A 14,331-nucleotide genomic window follows, 5' to 3' on the forward strand; every position below is an offset into this window, starting at 1 on the left:
TCCAGAGAATCTGGAGAAATCCCTGTATGCAATGGACAAGGCCAAAAACCAGTATTTGCTGGTCATAATCTTTGGGCCCTCAGGTGGCAGTGCATTAAAAACATGACTTGACATGATTCTGTAGTGGAAATCACTGCATGGGCTCAGAAAAACTTCTGAAAACCACTGTCTGTGAAAACAGTTTGTCTCTGCATCCATAAATGCAAGTTAAAACTAAAATGCAAAGAAGAAACCACATATAAACAGGATCCAGGAATGCTGCCACCTTCTCTGGGCCCAAGCTCATTTAAAGTGGACTGAGGGGAAGTGGAAAAGTATCCTGTGATTTGAGGAATCAACATCTGAAATTCTCTTTGGAAATCATGGACACTGTCCTCTGGGCTAAAGACCACTCAGCTTGTTATCAGTGCACAGTTCAAGAGCCAGCATTCATGATGGCATAGGGTTGCAGGCATATCTGAGAAGGCAACATAAATGCTGAATGATATATTCATGTTTTGGCAATATATGCTGCCATCCAGACAACATCTTTTCAGGGAAGGCCTTGATTATTTCAGCAAGACAATGTAAACCACATTCTGCACATATTAAACAAATTTAAAAGGGCTGGGTGCTAAACTGTAGTCTAGACCAGTCACCCACTGATAACTTTTGCTGCATTATGAAATGAAAAAGATGACAAATGAGCCCCTGAACTGTTGATCAGCAGAAATCCTGTATCAAACAAGAATGCGAAATCATTTCCCTTTCAAAACTACAGAAATTGGTCTCCTCAGTTCTCAAACACTTACAGACTATTAAAAGAAGAGGTGATGAAATACAGTGGTTAACATGACCCTGTCCCAACTTTTTTGGAATGTGTTGTTGCATCAAACTCAAAATGGTCATCTATTTTTCAAAAATCAATAAAAATGTTAAGTTTCAACATCTGATTTGTTGTCTTTGTACTATTTTCCTTTAAAAATGTGGTTTGCATGATTTGCACACCATTGCATTCTGTGTTTATTTACATTATAAACAGTGTTCCAGTTTTTGGGGAATGGGTTGTAGATTTAAGATGATTTCACTTGCTGAGATATCCTTTCTTGCTGTGTGATGCTTCAGAATGAGATTACATGTGGACCCTCATGACTCAGAGGAGAAAAAAGGAAAGCCAGTACACTCTGTTTATTCATCTGCTCAGTATGCACCGAGCAATGAGCAGTAGATCTGAACCAGAGTAGAACAAAATGATGTTGTTCTCAGAAACCAGAATTCTAAGAACAGCTCAAAGTGACTCTTTCCAGGCTACTCTTCACACACCATGAGTAATACAACAACCAGTCAAATCATCCTAAAGGAAAAACAGGAAACTTGGATAAACTCTTGTTTTCAGTTGGCTGGTGAGATTTGGCTTAGTGTGACTTTTTAAAATCCTATTAGAACAAGTGATCATACAGAATCATAATTAGAACAAACTCCACTGTTATGCAACTGTGTCATTCTGACTGATGTCAGATGACAGAGTATTCGATTTTTGAGGATTTTTCCTTCCTACTTGCTTTGTGAGCTCTCCTACCTTCCTACAAAATTAGCATGGCACTTGGAACAGAGTAGAGTGGATCAGATGAGAGTAATGGGATTGGGAGTATATGTGCTGTAACACAAAGAAGGATGGGAGAGAGATGAATGCACAAAGCCTGAAGGGGAGAGAAAGAGAGACCATGTGTGTGTGTGTGTGTGTGTGTGTGTGTGTGTGTGTGTGTGTGTGTGTGTGTGTGTGTGCTTTCTCCTTTCCCGTTGATCATGCTGTCAGAGTAGGAGCAGAAACGAGTATTCAAGGGCAGTTTGCCTTCGTCTGTTGCTACTTTCAGTTACTCCCCATAAAAAAGTTTCAGCTAGAAGTGAGATTAAGTTCTCAGCACTGTTTCTGTCTCTGTGTGAATGAAACTGAGCCATTGGCTGTTTCAGAGAAAGAAAAATGTATTAAATGTTGATTTATAAGCAGTCGAGGCCTTAGCACAGATCTCTGTGTTTAGCAGGTGAACATTATAATTTGTGTGCGTGTGTAAGTGTATGTGTATGCATACAGTATCTCTGCTTTGAACTGAACAGGATGCTTATTTCTATTAATCTCGAAACATTGTTGAGCAAGAGTGCTAAAAGCTGAGGGATAGTAAGGATATTATAAATGCAGTAAAAATGTGTACATTTTGTTCACGTTTCTATAAGCTCTGTTTGACAAAGTGACCTCTTATGATCAGAAATATCTCTTTAAACCTAAAGATAACTTTAAAGCTACACTAAGTAAGTTTCAGGGATCTGGAGACCTGTCTGATGGATATATGTAATTGCACATAATATGCACAAGAACATCACTGAGTGGATGAATTGGATGATTATGAGTGTGGTGAAAGAGTATTTAAAGAGAACTTAGTCAAAACTTGCTGAAGGATGTGTGTTCTGTGGATGTGAGTGAATTATTTATGTTATCTTCATTAGTATATATTAAGCTGGACCTTCTTCCTATGCCTGTGCATATGACATTAATATGTAAAGATTCAAGATTCAAGAGTTTTGTTGTCATATACACAGCAGAAAATGGAAGTTACACTATACAATGAAATTCTTACTTTGCTGTTCCTCCATTCACCAAAGATAATTTTAAAATAATCCTAAATAACAAAAATAGAAACATATTTGTAAACAGTAGAAAATATAAGAATAACACTAAAACAGTGGTGAAATAATAGTATAAAAGTAAAGTTATATGTGCAAAGTTGAAAGAAAATTTAAGTAACATTTGCATATGTGCAAATATGTAGAGCAGCAGTTCATAAAGTGCAAGTTGCAAGTAACAGATGTAAACAGTAGTGTTCTGTGTAACAAATGTAAACAGTAGTGTTCTGTGTAACAAATGTAAACAGTAGTGTTTTGTGAAAGTAACATGTAAACAGTAGTGTTCTGTGTAAGTAACACATGTAAACAGTTGTGTTCTGTGTAAGTAACAGATGTAAACAGTAGCGTTCTGTGTAAGTAACAGATGTAAACAGTAGTGTTTTGTGTAAATAACACATGTAAACAATAGTGTTCTGTACAAGTAAGAGATGTAAACAGTAGTGTTCTGTGTAAGTAACAGATGTAAACATTAGTGTTTTGTGAAAGTAACATGTAAACAGTAGTGTTCTGTGTAAGTAACACATGTAAACAGTTGTGTTCTGTGTAAGTAACAGATGTAAACAGTAGCGTTCTGTGTAAGTAACAGATGTAAACAGTAGTGTTTTGTGTAAATAACACATGTAAACAATAGTGTTCTGTAAAAGTAAGAGATGTAAACAGTAGTGTTCTGTGTAAGTAACAGATGTAAACAGTAGTGTTCTGTGTAAGTAACAGATGTAAACAGTAGTGTTCTGTGTAAGTAACACATGTAAACAATAGTGTTCTGTGTAAGTAACAGATGTAAACAGTAGTGTTCTGTGTAAGTAACAGATGTAAACAGTAGTGTTTTGTGTAAGTAACAGATGTAAACAGTTGTAATCTGTGTAAGTAACAGATGTAAACAGTAGTGTTCTGTGTAAGTAACATGTAAACAGTAGTGTTCTGTGTAAGTAACACATGTAAACAGTTGTGTTCTGTGTAAGTAACAGATGTAAACAGTAGCGTTCTGTGTAAGTAACAGATGTAAACAGTAGTGTTTTGTGTAAATAACACATGTAAACAATAGTGTTCTGTACAAGTAAGAGATGTAAACAGTAGTGTTCTGTGTAAGTAACAGATGTAAACAGTAGTGTTCTGTGTAAGTAACAGATGTAAACAGTAGTGTTTTGTGTAAGTAACAGATGTAAACAGTTGTAATCTGTGTAAGTAACAGATGTAAACAGTAGTGTTCTGTGTAAGTAACAGATGTAAACAGTAGTGTTCTGTGTAAGTAACAAATGTAAACAGTAGTGTTCTGTGTAAGTAACAAATGTAAACAGTAGTGTTCTGTGTAAGTAACAGATGTAAACAGTAGTGTTCTGTGTAAGTAACAAATGTAAACAGTAGTGTTCTGTGTAAGTAACAGACGTAAACAGTTGTATTCTGTGTAAGTAACAGATGTAAACAGTAGTGTTCTGTGTAAGTAACAGATGTAAACAGTAGCGGTCTGTGTAAGTAACAAATGTAAACAGTAGTGTTCTGTGTAAGTAACAGACGTAAACAGTTGTATTCTGTGTAAGTAACAGATGTAAACAGTAGTGTTCTGTGTAAGTAACAGATGTAAACAGTAGCGTTCTGTGTAAGTAACAGATGTAAACAGTAGTGTTCTGTGTAAGTAACAGATGTAAACAGTAGTGTTCTGTGTAAGTAACAGATATAAACAGTTGTGTTCTGGGTAAGTAACAGATGTAAACAGTAGTGTTCTGTGTAAGTAACAGATATAAACAGTTGTGTTCTGGGTAAGTAACAGATGTAAACAGTTGTGTTCTGGGTAAGTAACAGATGTAAACAGTTGTGTTCTGGGTAAGTAACAGATGTAAACAGTAGTGTTCTGTGTAAGTAACAGATGTAAACAGTTGTGTTCTGGGTAAGTAACAGATGTAAACAGTAGTGTTCTGTGTAAGTAACAAATGTAAACAGTAGTGTTCTGTACAAGTAACAGATGTAAACAGTAGTGTTCTGTGTGAGTAACAGATGTAAACAGTTGTATTCTGTGTAAGTAACAGATGTAAACAGTAGTGTTCTGTGTAAGTAACAGATGTAAACAGTAGCGGTCTGTGTAAGTAACAGATGTAAACAGTAGTGTTCTGTGTAAGTAACAGATGTAAACAGTAGTGTTCTGTGTAAGTAACAAATGTAAACAGTAGTGTTCTGTACAAGTAACAGATGTAAACAGTTGTGTTCTGTGTAAGTAACAGATGTAAACAGTAGCGGTCTGTGTAAGTAACAGATGTAAACAGTAGTGTTCTGTGTAAGTAACAGATGTAAACAGTAGTGTTCTGTGTAAGTAACAGATGTAAACAGTAGTGTTCTGTGTAAGTAACAGATGTAAACAGTAGTCTTTTGTGTAAGTAACAGATGTAAACAGTTGTATTCTGTGTAAGTAATAGATGTAAACAGTAGTGTTCTGTACAAGTAACACATGTAAACAATAGCATTCTGTGTAAGTAACAGATGTAAACATTAGCATTCTGTGTAAGTAACAGATGTAAACAGTTGTGTTCTTTGTAAGTAACATATGTAAACAGTAGTGTTCTGTGGAAGTAACAGATGTAAACAGTAGTGGTCTGTGTAAGTAACAGATGTAAACAGTAGCGTTCTGTGTAAGAGATGTAAACAGTAGCGTTCTGTGTAAGTAACAGATGTAAACAGTTGTGTTCTGTGTAAGTAACAGATGTAAACAGTAGCGTTTTGTGTAAGTAACAGATGTAAACAGTAGTGTTCTGTGTAAGAGATGTAAACAGTAGCGTTCTGTGTAAGTAACAGATGTAAACAGTTGTGTTCTGTGTAAGAGATGTAAACAGTAGCGTTCTGTGTATGTAACAGATGTAAACAGTAGTGTTCTGTGTAAGAGATGTAAACAGTAGTGTTCTGTGTAAGTAACAGATGTAAACAGTAGTGTTCTGTGTAAGAGATGTAAACAGTAGTGTTCTGTGTAAGTAACAGATGTAAACAGTAGTGTTCTGTGTAAGTAACAGATGTAAACAGTAGCGTTCTGTGTAAGAGATGTAAACAGTTGTGTTCTGTGTAAGAGATGTAAACAGTAGCGTTCTGTGTAAGTAACAGATGTAAACAGTTGTGTTCTGTGTAAGAGATGTAAACAGTAGCGTTCTGTGTATGTAACAGATGTAAACAGTAGTGTTCTGTGTAAGAGATGTAAACAGTAGTGTTCTGTGTAAGTAACAGATGTAAACAGTAGTGTTCTGTGTAAGAGATGTAAACAGTAGTGTTCTGTGTAAGTAACAGATGTAAACAGTAGTGTTCTGTGTAAGTAACAGATGTAAACAGTAGCGTTCTGTGTAAGAGATGTAAACAGTAGCGTTCTGTGTAAGAGATGTAAACAGTAGCGTTCTGTGTAAGAGATGTAAACAGTAGCGTTCTGTGTAAGTAACAGATGTAAACAGTAGTGTTCTGTGTAAGAGATGTAAACAGTAGCGTTCTGTGTAAGTAACAGATGTAAACAGTAGCGTTCTGTGTAAGTAACAGATGTAAACAGTAGCGTTCTGTGTAAGAGATGTAAACAGTAGCGTTCTGTGTAAGTAACAGATGTAAACAGTGGCGTTCTGTGTAAGAGATGTAAACAGTAGTGTTCTGTGTAAGTAACAGATGTAAACAGTAGTGTTCTGTGTAAGTAACAGATGTAAACAGTAGTGGTCTGTGTAAGTAACAGATGTAAACAGTAGCGTTCTGTGTAAGAGATGTAAACAGTAGCGTTCTGTGTAAGTAACAGATGTAAACAGTTGTGTTCTGTGTAAGTAACAGATGTAAACAGTAGCGTTTTGTGTAAGTAACAGATGTAAACAGTAGTGTTCTGTGTAAGAGATGTAAACAGTAGCGTTCTGTGTAAGTAACAGATGTAAACAGTTGTGTTCTGTGTAAGAGATGTAAACAGTAGCGTTCTGTGTATGTAACAGATGTAAACAGTAGTGTTCTGTGTAAGAGATGTAAACAGTAGTGTTCTGTGTAAGTAACAGATGTAAACAGTAGCGTTCTGTGTAAGTAACAGATGTAAACAGTTGTGTTCTGTGTAAGAGATGTAAACAGTAGTGGTCTGTGTAAGTAACAGATGTAAACAGTTGTAATCTGTGTAAGTAACAGATGTAAACAGTAGTGTTCTGTGTAAGTAACAGATGTAAACAGTAGCGTTCTGTGTAAGTAACAGATGTAAACAGTAGTGGTCTGTGTAAGAGATGTAAACAGTAGTGTTCTGTGTAAGTAACAGATGTAAACAGTTGTGTTCTGTGTAAGAGATGTAAACAGTAGCGTTCTGTGTAAGTAACAGATGTAAACAGTTGTGTTCTGTGTAAGAGATGTAAACAGTAGCGTTCTGTGTATGTAACAGATGTAAACAGTAGTGTTCTGTGTAAGAGATGTAAACAGTAGTGTTCTGTGTAAGTAACAGATGTAAACAGTAGTGTTCTGTGTAAGAGATGTAAACAGTAGTGTTCTGTGTAAGTAACAGATGTAAACAGTAGCGTTCTGTGTAAGTAACAGATGTAAACAGTAGTGTTCTGAGTAAGAGATGTAAACAGTAGTGTTCTGTGTAAGTAACAGATGTAAACAGTAGTGTTCTGTGTAAGAGATGTAAACAGTAGCGTTCTGTGTATGTAACAGATGTAAACAGTAGTGTTCTGTGTAAGAGATGTAAACAGTAGTGTTCTGTGTAAGTAACAGATGTAAACAGTAGTGTTCTGTGTAAGAGATGTAAACAGTAGCGTTCTGTGTAAGTAACAGATGTAAACAGTAGCGTTCTGTGTAAGAGATGTAAACAGTAGCGTTCTGTGTAAGTAACAGATGTAAACAGTAGCGTTCTGTGTAAGAGATGTAAACAGTAGCGTTCTGTGTAAGTAACACATGTAAACAGTAGCGTTCTGTGTAAGAGATGTAAACAGTAGCGTTCTGTGTAAGTAACAGATGTAAACAGTAGTGTTCTGTGTAAGAGATGTAAACAGTAGCGTTCTGTGTAAGTAACAGATGTAAACAGTAGCGTTCTGTGTAAGTAACAGATGTAAACAGTAGCGTTCTGTGTAAGAGATGTAAACAGTAGCGTTCTGTGTAAGTAACAGATGTAAACAGTAGTGTTCTGTGTAAGAGATGTAAACAGTAGCGTTCTGTGTAAGTAACAGATGTAAACAGTAGTGTTCTGTGTAAGAGATGTAAACAGTAGTGTTCTGTGTAAGTAACAGATGTAAACAGTAGTGTTCTGTGTAAGAGATGTAAACAGTATCGTTCTGTGTAAGTAACAGATGTAAACAGTAGCGTTCTGTGTAAGTAACAGATGTAAACAGTAATGTTCTGTGTAACCTGGTCTCATGGGATATACGTACCTCTGCCCACTTTTTTGCAGAGCCTCATATACGTACCCCGAGTACGTTTTGCTGCACTTTTAAGAAACAAGTGTCCACTGGGGGTGCTAAAAGGAAACTTACACTTTATTGTTACATTGCAATTGTTTTGCCTTTGAAGCTGTCAGTCATCAGCTCTATTTTAATGATAAAATGTTGAATAATTTCGGAGTGCCTGTGAAGTCTGCCAGTTCATGAGTGGGCAAAGCAGATAGCTAATGCCACCTCTAACACAGCATCAGGTACGTAGCTATAGCTACAGCTGGGGCTGATCTCTTATAATGGTAGTTTGGTGGATAAAGCAGATTGTGTACTTCCTGGCTACCAAGCAGAGGTTCCCATAACCTTTTGCCTGAAGAAATAGGGGGATGAGAGTACTGTCTACTGATTTAGGGGCGATTTATCTAGCTAGCCTCCTTCAATTATGTGTCCTGCAGTACGTAAACCTGAGATGCAACTGAGCTAAATAACCATAATAAACATTTTGTTTAAAACCTTCCTGTGAGGGAGCTTTTACAAGTGTTAAACTCTTCAGACGGCTGGTTTCTGTCACCACCTCTGTGAACAATTCTAGAATGGTGCATTTTGTTTGTATCTTACTGATTTCATTCTCACCGTTCTTACCTTCCACTCACTTTATGCCACTTTATGAAGTATACCTACACTATAGGTCACTATCGAGGTGTAAAACCGTAGCCCATCTGTTGTCAAGCACAATTAGCTATCCCTCTACTCCATTCATCATCAGTCAGTTTCTGACCAGTGGACTGCTGTTGTTCAGATATTATTTGGGTAGTAAATCATTTTCAGCATGGTAGTGATACCCACATAGACTCTACCTTTACACCAGCATGGGGGAGCCACAAGGTAGGGGCTTCTGATTAAGTCAAGTCTAAGGTAATTTTTACAGTGCTTTTTATAACCTCCTTTGTAATGAAGCAGCATTACAAAAAAAAACTGTTCTGAGCCCCAAATGAACAAGCCAAGAGTGACAGTGTCAAGAAAATAACTTGCTGTAAGAGCAAGAGGAAGAAACCTTGAGAGGAACCAAGACTCAAAATGAGAACCCATCCGCATCTGGTCTGCAAAAGATAGCAAAACAATAACACAACAAGACGACTATGAATAAAGAATACAGATACCATAGTGAATATACAGAGAAATAACAAAGAAACCATTGGACAGAATTATTTCGATAAGTTACAGGCCGATCAGACACACAGTGAGAAACAGATCTATGAAGATCACTTGCTCTGAGCATGTCTAACAAATTATGATGGATTGATATTTGTAACACAAGGTTCAGACACCAGTAGGTTGCCAACACCACAGAAGAGCAATAAGACAGATCAACGTAATTGAGGGTTTATTAAAGAAAGTAACACCAGACAAATGGGGGGGGGATTGGAGGGGTAGCTGCTCATCTACAGGGGTAACACTGCAAACAGGGAACACAGCAATCATACAAACCAACTACAAAGCCCACTACAAAACCACACAATAGTTTGGTGTGAAAAGGGTTAAAAGCATTACAAGCTCATCAAGGTGAAACCACTACAAAACCTGAAATAAGCCTGTAGTGAACAGCGAGACTCCTCACCCCAGCCAGTGGCCCACAAAGTACAAGCTTGAAACCCGACTAATTAAAATAAAATTACCTTTATTAACCTTAACAAACAGTATCTAAAAGCATGAACCCAACACACATTGCCAAATCCAGACTACTGCCTACACTGGGCCGCTGACTAGAGTAATTGGTGGCGCACAGTGTCCCAGTACAGGTTGGCCACCCTGTCTGAGACAAACAAAACCAAATTAAGTGAACACACACACACTCACACAAACATGCACCACATTACCCGTTGAAACTGCACTCCCCCATACACTCTCCCAAATATCAGCGAAACCCAACTACAGGAGATCAGGCAAGTCACAGATAAGTTAAACAGCCTCAACACATACACACACTCAATATCTCACACACCCAACACAGACACTCCAAAGGAAATAAACCTGCACGCCATTAAACATTACACCCACCCTGAACACAGTCCATTCTGTTACATATTAACACCATGAAGCTCTCCATTATATTACTTGGTAATCATGAGGTAATAGAAGGTGAGTGTAATCAGCAAGTTCTTTCTCACCACAGATCTTTGTGTTGGTTATTGTGAGATGGTCCATTCAAACGGGGATTAATTGTCTTGTACCCTCAGTACATGGCAGTAACACCTGATAAGTCTGTGATACATTTTGATGGACAATACAGACAGATTATACAGTCTCTCTGGGATTCTGACCCTTTATAGCTAATCTCTGTAGCTCTTATCCTTTACAAAATAGGATCTTACACTGTGATCTTGTAAGAGCTACAGAGAATTGCATAGTGATACATTCTGGAAGGCCAGCACTTGCTCATGCACAAACATGCAAAAAAGACTCATTAATCAATTTGATCAATAAAACATATCATTTCTTGTTATTTCATATATTCTTCAAAAATCTTGCTTGTAAGCCTCGCAAATATCATATTTCTTGGTGATAAGTTTTGAAAAAAAATGTTATATTGAAAAAAATCTTCATTGATGGGGCACAAAATGAAATACGTTTAATATTTTTAACTCTTTATCAAAAATGTAATTTAAAGCTCAATTATTGTCAATAAAATATTCATAAACCAATGCTGTGTAATTAATCAAATATATAACAAACTACATCACATCTCTGCATGGCCTCCTTATTGACTGCTTTCAGCTGATGGCTAGGGTGAGTGAAGAATGGAGTGAATTCATTATCACTGGGAAAGCTAATGTGCCAATATTCTGAGAATATTCTGAATGAGACAATGAAGCTGTTCGATTACTTCACTATTTGTAGACAAAACACTCCTTAATAATAGCAAAACAGGCATGTGCGTGATGGCATCACACGTAATAACACACCTAATAATTGAATGACTACTGTTTTGGACACTTCACAAAAAAGCATTTCCTAAAAATCAGAAATAATCAAACCAATGATTTGAGTTAAAAAAAGTACGAAACTACTGTGATACGTGGTGTTGTTAATAATCTGGAAAATCTGCTGTTGATAAAGTCCAACATCTTGCACAGTAGCAGATACAGTCGTTTATAGAAACATTATAAAGGCTTGATTACAAAATGGCAACATTTATCAACCAACTCAAACACCAAGAACACATTTTTATAAGTAGAGAGTTGAGTCACTGAGTTCTGATTCATATTTTCATAGTGCTATGATGATGGCAAAGTTCAATGTGTACAGGTTCAAAGAGCACAGGCTTTTCAGCACAATCTTCACTGTTTATATGACCAAGGAGTTCATGATTGCAGAAGAGTAGAAGGTTTTCATCTGTCCAAGTGAACATGCTACTATTTATCCAATCAAGTGTCCATTTCACTCAAGGAGGCAAAGCCAGAAACCCCTCAACACCAGCAAACAACAAAGACTTGGCAAAGTGCCTCAAAGGACGATGATATAAAGATGATGTCATCAAAGGAGTGCAGGCTTAAAGAAAGACTTTTGTGCTTCTTTGGATGTGAACAGAGCAGGAATGAGCCAAATTGGTCCATCAGGGTCTGAGAAAGCCATGGTTTCATTCCCACAGAGATTTCCAGAGGCTATGCTTAATAATCCTAAATACCATAAAGCTATGCTATAGCCAGCTCCTCAAAAACAGCCTGGAGTAACATTCTTTCCCACACTGGCACATGATAACTGACATCACAGGTTGAGCAGAATTGTGAGTTGTGAGCACCATTTCTGTAGATTATGAATGTAAAACTGACTTTACTTGTGTACGGTGTGGAAGGTGCCCTGTGATGGACTGGCGACCTGGTGTATCCTGCCACTGAGATAGGCTCCAGCACCCCCCCCCCCCGCGACCCCGTGTGTGTGTGTGTGGAAGGCATGTATATTTTATTCTAATTTACATTATTATGCCCCATTGTTCACTCCCACTAGAGGTGAGGCTAGAGGTGCTAAAACTCAGATGAAAGCACATGCAAAGTAAGAATGTGGAACAATGCTAAATAAGGATTATGAATAAATAGAAAGTCACATTACTTCATTTTCCTATATTCAAAAGCTTGTATAACATATACAGTACATTGCTGCTATGTGATCAATGTTTTAATACAACAATAAGCTGACATTATTAATATTTTGATTGAATATTTTGAGAGACTGTGGGCAGATTTCTTAATACATTTTGTTTAACATCCAAATACCGTATACAATCCTCTTCTCATTTGTTTTCTTAGAATGAAACTTAACCAATCAATAAAGAGTTTCTCTAATGGAAATTATATGAAGTCCTTGTTTAATAAATAAATAAATAAATAAATGAAAATTCTGTCATGCACTTCCAATCAATTTTACATTACATTACTTATCTGGGCTCATTTTAAGATTAAACCTTATTTGTCCAAGACTTTTTTTGATAGCAGACCTAATTTACTGATACATGCAGTCTTAAAAATATAGGTTCCTAAATGGCTCCTTACTTGGATGTAAACCTAGGAAAAATCTTTAACTAGTGTAAACCCTTTACATTATGGAGGTTCTTGGAACCGAGCGTCTATCTGGCAATCCATTCTGAGATTGTGTTGATGTTCTCTTTAACTCATTTAAATCTGACCATGTCCATGTTTACCAGAGTGAAATGTGTCATGCAAAAGTTTGGGTTCCCCTGTTCAAATGACGTTTTGCTGATTTGTAATGCACTACTGTCAGGATGCACTAGCAGGAATTTAAGCAAACTTCAGCTAGTTCAAAATGCTGCAGCTAGGGTCCTCACTAAAACTAGAAAATTTGACCATATCAGTCCAGTGCTATCATCACTTCATTGGCTGCCTGTTAAATTCGTTATTGATTATAAAATTATTTTATTGACATATAAAGCCCTACACAGGCTCGCGCCTGAGTACCTACAAAATCTTATTTCCTATTAAGAGCCACCATGATTACTTGGATTTTTAATAGTTCCTAGAATTCATAAGGCTGCAGATGGAGGAAGAACCTTTTCTTATAAAGCCCCCAGAACTCTGGAATGATCTTCCAGAAAATGTTTGGGATTCTGACTCAGTCACAGTCTTCAAATCTAGGCTGAAAACTCACAGTTTAGCATTTGGTAGTTAATGTTTCCCTTGGATAAAGGATTTTGAGGTCCATGAATACAGGGAATTATAGAAAACTGAGACGTACCACCGCTCGCACCTGGTCATTCAGGTTTGTGGATGGTGGAGCAGAGGGATGCCAAATTGTTTCAGGGTGCTCCTGTGTGTGTGTCCTTCTGGTTCTCCTATGTTTTACATACACCCAAACAGAACAAAACTAATTCAATCTCCCTACCTTTTTCCAAGTAAATGACTGCCCATATGTCCGGCCGGACACTGATGGATGACTGACTGTCGAGCTCTCCTGCTATCTGCTTCAGACCAGCTGCCCAAGCCTCAGCTACTGCCACTTGCCTTGGACTAGCTGCCCACCCTACATTGAAGTTTTCATAGACTCCTAGCTATTACTACTACTAATACTTTTAATATTAGTAGTGTAATAATTTTGTAGGTAGTTTGACCAGAGCAGGATAGGTCCCCCCCTTGTGTGCTTTGGTTCCTCCCAAGGTTTCTTCCTCAGCTCTGAGGGAGTTTTTCCTTGCCACTGTCACCCCTGGCTTGCTCATCTGGTGGTCTTTACATTCATGTCAAAACTTTGTCTTTAATGGAATTCTGTGAAGCTGCTTTGTGACAACATCCATTGTAAAACGCGCTATACAAATACATTTGACTTGATTTGATTTGTAACACATCCTATACAGAGAACACACTTCTTGTGTTTTATTTTTTTCCCATATGTTATGTTCAACAAATAACTAGAAATTGTGCAATAAACTTTGTAGGAAAAAGGTTATATTTTAGTGTGTTCTCTGTAGAGGACATGATTTCAGTTAGAAAAGCAAAAAAAATGGGTAATGGCATTTGTGTATATTCCTATTCACATGGTTTCTTGCTCAAAGATCAGTTATTATAGTAGTAGAGATCATGTTATTAATGGAGACAAGCTGATTAAACAGCAAAAATAGACAATTCTTTTCATCTTTAAAGGGTTAAACTTTTAAAAGGTTCATCAGATTCATTATGTCATTCATTTTTTTATTTGGTAAAGAATCATCCACTGAAATCAAAGGTGCTTTCTCTATATCATCACTCCAAAGAACCTTACGGCACCTTTATTTTTAAAGACCTTTAAAGGATTATAACATTCATCACCCTGAATGTTATCATCA

This window comes from Pygocentrus nattereri, chromosome 11, assembly GCF_015220715.1.
Source record: "Pygocentrus nattereri isolate fPygNat1 chromosome 11, fPygNat1.pri, whole genome shotgun sequence".
Lineage (NCBI taxonomy): Eukaryota > Metazoa > Chordata > Actinopteri > Characiformes > Serrasalmidae > Pygocentrus > Pygocentrus nattereri.